We start from the raw sequence: 6324 nt of genomic DNA on the forward strand, positions 1-6324 counted from the left end.
CGGGAGGTTCTGGAGACTTTGAGGAGGGAGAACTTGTATGCTAAGCTCTCCAAGTGTGAGTTCTGGTTGCGCGACGTGCAGTTTCTTAGACACCTTGTCAACCAGAACGGGATTTCGGTAGATCCGGCCAAAGTGGAGGCCGTGATGAGTTGGGAGGTTCCGAGGTCTCCATCTGAGATTTGGAGCTTTCTGGGATTGGCCGGCTACTATCGGAGGTTCATTCAGGGCTTCTCCAAGATAGCAGTTCCGCTCACCCGACCGACTAAGAAGTCGGTGGTGTATCGCTGGGGGCCTGAAAAGCAGGCAGCGTTCGAGGCACTGAGACAGAGATTGTGCGAGGCGCCAATCTTAGTCCTGCCAGAGGGCATGGAGGATTTTGTTGTGTACTGCGATGCATCCATCGCAGGTTTGGGCGCGCTATTGATGCAGAGAGGGCATGTCATCGCCTATGCGTCGAGGCAGCTGAAGCCTCACGAGGCGAACTACCCGACGCATGATTTGGAGTTGGGGGCTGTTGTATTCGCCCTCAAGATTTGGCGTCATTACCTCAATGGGGTTCGTTGTACGATTTACACGGACCACAAGAGTTTGAGGTATCTCATGGACCAGCCAAATCTGAATATGAGGCAGCGCCGGTGGCTTGATGTGGTAAAGGATTATGATTATGAGATCCTCTACCATCCGGGGAAGGCCAATGTCGTGGCCGATGCGCTTAGCCGCAAGGCAGCTCCGATCAGGGATATCTGTCTGAGGATGACAGTGGTGACTCCGCTTCTGGAGCGGATCCGGGAGGCTCAGCAGGAGGCTATGAAGGAGGAACATCGGAAGAGTGAGCGGATTGTGGGGCAGGTTTCCTCCTTCGACTATGATATCCGAGGGTTATTGACTCTTCATCGTAGGTTGTGGGTCCCTTATCATGAAGGCGTGCGCCAGGTCCTGATGGAGGAGGCACACAAATCCCGGTTCTCCATTCATCCCGGGGCGACGAAGATGTATAGGGATCTTCGCTTAGACTATTGGTGGCCCTGCATGAAGAGGGATGTGGCATGGTACGTGGAGCGGTGCTTGACCTGCAGGAAGGTCAAGGCCGAGCATCAGAGACCACACGGCAAAATGCAGCCGTTGGATATTCCGCTGTGGAAATGGGAAGACATCACGATGGATTTTATCACCAAGCTTCCCAGGACCGCGCGGGGAGTGGATTCGATCTGGGTCATTGCCGATCGATTGACCAAGAGCGCCCACTTTATCCCGATTCAGGAGAGCATCTCGGCCGAGAAATTGGCCGATATCTGTATCAGGGAGGTGGTGGCACGGCACGGAGTGCCAGTTTCGGTGATTTCGGATAGGGATGTGCGGTTCACTTCCAGGTTTTGGAAGAAATTCCACGACGAGCTGGGTACTCGTCTGCATTTCAGCACCGCCTTTCGCCCGCAGACGGATGGCCAGAGCGAGCCGACCATCCAGACTCTGGAGGACATGCTGCGGGCATGTGTTTTAGACTTCGGAGGTAGCTGGGATACCTACCTTTCGTTGGCGGAGTTCTCGTATAATAATAGCTATCATGCGAGTATCGACCGTCCTCCCTTCGAGATGTTGTATGGGAGGAGGTGCAGGACCCCGATCTGCTGGGGCGAGGTTGGCCAGAGGGTCATGGGGAGCACCGAAGTAGTGCTCAAGACGACAAAGAAGATTCAGCAGGTCCGGAGCAGGCTTCAGACTGCTCAGAGTCGGCATAAAAGTTATGCCGATAAGCGTCGATCAGACCTGGAGTTCCAGGTCGGGGATATGGTTCTCCTGAAAGTGTCGCCTTGGAAGGGCGTCATCCGATTCAGGAAACGGGGCAAGTTGGGTCCCAGGTATATTGGACCATTTAGGGTTGTAGCCCGGGTGGGCAAGGTGGCATACCAGCTGGATCTGCCAGCCGAACTCAGCCAGATCCACAGCACTTTCCACGTCTTCCAGCTGCGGAAGTGCCTGGTGGACGACTCAGCAGTGGTACCCTTGGAGGACATTCAGGTTCATGACAGCCTGAATTACATCGAGCGACCTGTAGCGATCCTCGACCGGAAGTCGAAGGATCTGAGGAACAAGAGGGTTGAGCTGGTAAAGGTGCAATGGCAGCACCGGAAGGGCTCGGAATGGACATGGGAGCCGATGGATGAGATGATGGAGCATTACCCATAGCTGTTCCAGGATCAAGCAGCAGACTTCGAGGACGAAGTCTAAAATAAGTGGGGGAGATTTGTAGCACCTGGTTCTTGGTACATATTCTTTAATTAATTCTTTAAAGGTTTTGCAATTTTGGCCCTGGACTCGGCGAGTCTAAGGACTGACTCGCCGAGTAGAAGCGAGATAGGACACGGGGCTTAAGTCATGGACTCGCCGAGTCGGGTCCCGGACTCGGCGAGTAGCTGCTGACTGGACAAAAACCCTAAACCAGGGGTTTGCACCCTATTTAAACACTCTAACTCGGCCTCCCTTGTCCCTAACACTTCCAGAGAGTTGTAGAGCGAAACCCTAGCCCCCATATTGTTCTTGTGAGTGACTTTTGGCTTTGTAAAGGAAGTTTGGAGCTTAGAAGAAGAAGGAGAAGGTTGAAGAGTGCAAGGAGGGGAAGTAGATCCGAAATCTACACTGTGAGAAGCTTCCATTCAGGTAGAAAAGTTCCTACCTTGATCACTAGTTCATTAGATCCCGTTTTTGTCCCTAATTTGTGGTTTTCAAGCCCTAAAACCTCAAACTCCATGTCTTTATGCTCCATGTTCTGAAAGGACTTCAGATCTGGACCTTATGGACATCTTAGAAGTGTAAAGTCTTTGTGGTTGAAGTGATTGAGGTCCCTATTGAGTGTATGACCTCATCAAGAGCTTGGAATAGCCTTTTTGAACTCATAGGGCCATGCATGCATGTAAAGTTTGCAACTTTACGTGATAAGCATGCCCTAGGAGCTTAGATCTATGGTTTGGAACCGTTGCATGCCTCAGATTTGGTCTGTATGGGAGGAGGGTTGAAGGGACTCGGCGAGTTCAAAAGTGCACTCGGCGAGTTCTATGAAGATGGTCTCAGACTCGACGAGTTGGATGAACAACTCGGCGAGTCCTATGAAGATTGCCTGGAACTCGACGAGTTGTTCTTCAAACTCGGCGAGTCATATGAACTGTTACTGAGTTAAGAGGGGTTTAAGTGAAGAAGGTCCAACCCTTCATAGCTGCACGCGGAATTAGCAATTTAACGTGTAGCAATAGTCCCACAAACCCAAATCCTCAAGATGGATGCTCTGGTGAGGATTTGGAAGCGAGTAGGAGATCTGCTCGTGGGACTCGGCGAGTTGTTCTCGGACTCGGCGAATCGGATCCCGAGTCAGTCTAATCGTCCCAAGTAGTGAGTTAAGGGTGACTCAGTGAGTGGGAAGAGGGACTTGATGAGTTAGTACTGGGATAGTAGGAGAGGGACTCGGCAAGTCTGTGCCAGGACTCGGCGAGTCCAGTCAACTGGAAGTTGACTTTGACCAAGGAGTTGACCTTGGACCAGGGGTAGGTCAGTCATTTGACCTAAGGGTATTTATGAGTGACTAATCTATGTTTATGGATTTATAGCCGGAGGATTACCGGTGCAGCAGTCAGACGTCTAGCGAGCAGATTTCAGCAGCTACTTTTCGAGGTGAGTTACCTTCCAGTAGGGGTGGGTCTAAGGCCACAATGTCGGCCCTCCAATGAGGAGCATTTTGTAGATTATTTTCTTTGTGATAATTATCTCGATCTGGTATGTGTTTGGTTATGAGTTATATCTGTATGATATGTTACGTGCTTGATAGGGATAGTTTCCCTGATAGGGGTCCTTAGGACCAAGGGGTAGGTCAGTACCCGGATATGCCTGACTGTATGCTTATATCTTGTTATTGTATGCTAGTGGTAGGGGGTGGAATAGTCCCCAGTTACCGGTTGAAAGATACCGATGATGATTACCGGTTGAAAGATACCGATGACGATTACCGGTTTAAAGATACCGATGATGATTACCGGTTGAAAGATACCGATGGTATTGTATGGTATGTGGTATGATGGGGGAACTCACTAAGCTTTGTGCTTACGGTTTCAGTTTTTGGTTTCAGGTACCTCTTCGTCTAAGGGGAAGGAGCCGGCGGCGTAGCATGGCATCACACACACATATGATTTTCCGCATGGTGTTTTCTGGGATTGTACTCTGATATGATATTGGTTTATGTTGTGGGTTTTTAAACATGATACTTGATTTTATGAGATGACGTGTTTTTACAATGTTTATTAGTGAATGTTTTACGAGTTATATAATTAAAAATGAAATTTTTGGACTTGAATTTTGGGATGTTACAAGATGAGATTATAGTGTTATTAGATCGACAGATTCTAAATAGATAAACAAATATAAAGTGACAAAGGAGCACGAGAATGAATCAAACGGATGTCGAATGATTAAAATATGCTCCACCTCAGAAGAGCTCGATGAAGAACTTCGATTGTAGAGGTGTGCTAGGGTTACAGTGCAATAATAGCAAAACAATTAATGACAAGAGTTACAATAACTAAGCATGCATGCACTATATATACTAACCCTAAAGACAATACACGGTTGGACAGGCCCAAACCGTGAATACAATATGGACTATAATACGAGCGCAAAGACGCAACACCCTAGACCCAACATGATGTAGTAAGCAGTTTGTATACTACCAAGTCCCTATGATAGGGAATTTTGTATGCTTTTGTAAGGTGACATTGCAGTAATATAATAACTATTGCATGTTTCTATAATTGGATACCTTTTATAATCTGTATGGAAAATTATGATATAGTTAAATGGAGCATAAATAAGTACAATTTATAACTTGTATGGACCATACTATATTGGTTTTTATAATACAAACATAATTACATTGTCAACAACATATTATACTTTTGTTTGTTGACGATATGTTGGTACATTGTGTGTTTAGTTTAACAAAGCGTGTGCAGAAAATGATTTAGTGCTTTAAAGAAATGGTAGTTATTCACATGCATACATATAATAGAAGTACTTTTACGGACCCATATTAATTATTCACATGCATACATATAATAGAAGTACCGACATGCATAAAATTAGGTAACCAACTTTCATAAAATTAAAACCATATTAGTCTCATGAACAAATACTTTACAGTGCAAAATAGGAAACCTACTTTCATACATGCCATATTGACTAAGAAATAAACATAATTTCAAACAACATTGTATATGTCAAACACATTATCAACATACATCATCCTAATCTACATTAGAGTTTTTTCCTTTAATTTCTTGGAGCATCATAACCACCCACTCTCTAACCTATTTTCAACTTCAATATTCTCTATGACTTTCGTTTCCTCGTCCTCATAAATATTTCTTAAATGGGTCTTACACTTATCTCCTCCTGCACTTGGAAACTAGCAATAAACTCTTCATCTCTACTTGGAATAATTTTCAAATCACCAAACTCCTTTTCCATTTCCACTATTCAAACTCCTATCCACACCACTAGATTTCACATTTGTTGGACCACTAGATTTAACATTTGTTAGAGTAGTTTGCACATCTATTGGACTTCCAATCCTTATGTGGTTGACGTACTATAACCTCTTCATTTTCATTGATTTACAAATCATGATAAAACAGTGTTAGTTGCAACTCATATGTAACTTCATTTCAAAGGGTATTACTTTTCCTGCATCTTGTTTGACACTAACTCTTTGTTTTTTCCTCTTTACATTTAACTTTTGGGGTCTTCCAGCAAAACAAGTACACTTATTGTGACCGGTCATCTTGCAGATGTTGCACTTGACTTTTTGTAGCCTTAGATACCTTATGGCTGGCATGAGTTTCTATAGCATCTCTCTTCATTTTAGTAGCACGTCTTCCAATCATCCTTCTATTAACAGGAGGAAATGGTTTTATATTTTCTATCTTTCGCCACATGTCACTCCAATGGCTTCAATAATGTACTTGTAAGACTTCATATATATGATGGTACTGAACATCTTGTTCATATATGCTTCTATATCCATATTTAGATTAAAAAAATGCAATCTATATAATGCACACATCCATAGCTATTCAATTTCCACAACCTACAAGAACATATATTTCTTTTAAGGTCAACCTCATGTGCCTCACATTCTCCCTTTACCTCAAATTCTTTTATTACACTAGGTAGTACCTCTTAATTCATCTGATGTATTTTAAGGTCATTCACCTTCTCACTTATGTTTGGACAAACCCGATTTCTCCATTGTTGTCCTTTTAATGTCATATTGTATAATTTATC

This window comes from Lactuca virosa, chromosome 4 (assembly GCF_052849685.1).
Source record: "Lactuca virosa cultivar CGN04683 chromosome 4, Lactuca_virosa_CGN04683_v6, whole genome shotgun sequence".
NCBI lineage: Eukaryota > Viridiplantae > Streptophyta > Magnoliopsida > Asterales > Asteraceae > Lactuca > Lactuca virosa.